At 40.9% G+C, this 230-nt stretch overlaps 1 protein-coding gene across 1 annotated transcript in view; it reads left to right on the top strand.

The window, feature by feature from the left end:
* KRT7 (keratin 7, type II) overlaps positions 1-230 on the top strand; it is a 17,535-nt gene that overhangs the window by 6,681 nt on the left and 10,624 nt on the right. The window lies entirely within an intron of this gene.

The raw sequence follows: 230 nt of genomic DNA, 5'->3' as shown, positions 1-230 counted from the left end.
CCCTCTCTCTCTCTCTCTCTCTCTCTCTCTCTCTCTCTCTCTCTCTCTCTCTCTCTCTCTCATTAATAAAATCTCCTTGGGTGAAGATTTAAAAAAATTTGTTGTGAGGATTAAATGAGCTAATGCATAGCTAGCATATAACAGTGTAGGCCCCATATGAAGTGGTCTGTAAGCATGGCTTTTATTCTTTGCTTTCTCCCAGCATATGCAGCCTTTGTCCTTTAGTTCAC

Source organism: Myotis brandtii, unplaced genomic scaffold (assembly GCF_000412655.1).
Source record: "Myotis brandtii unplaced genomic scaffold, ASM41265v1 scaffold29, whole genome shotgun sequence".
Lineage (NCBI taxonomy): Eukaryota > Metazoa > Chordata > Mammalia > Chiroptera > Vespertilionidae > Myotis > Myotis brandtii.
The sequence above is the reverse complement of the archived record's forward strand: the minus strand, read 5'-3'. Positions and strand labels throughout refer to the sequence as shown.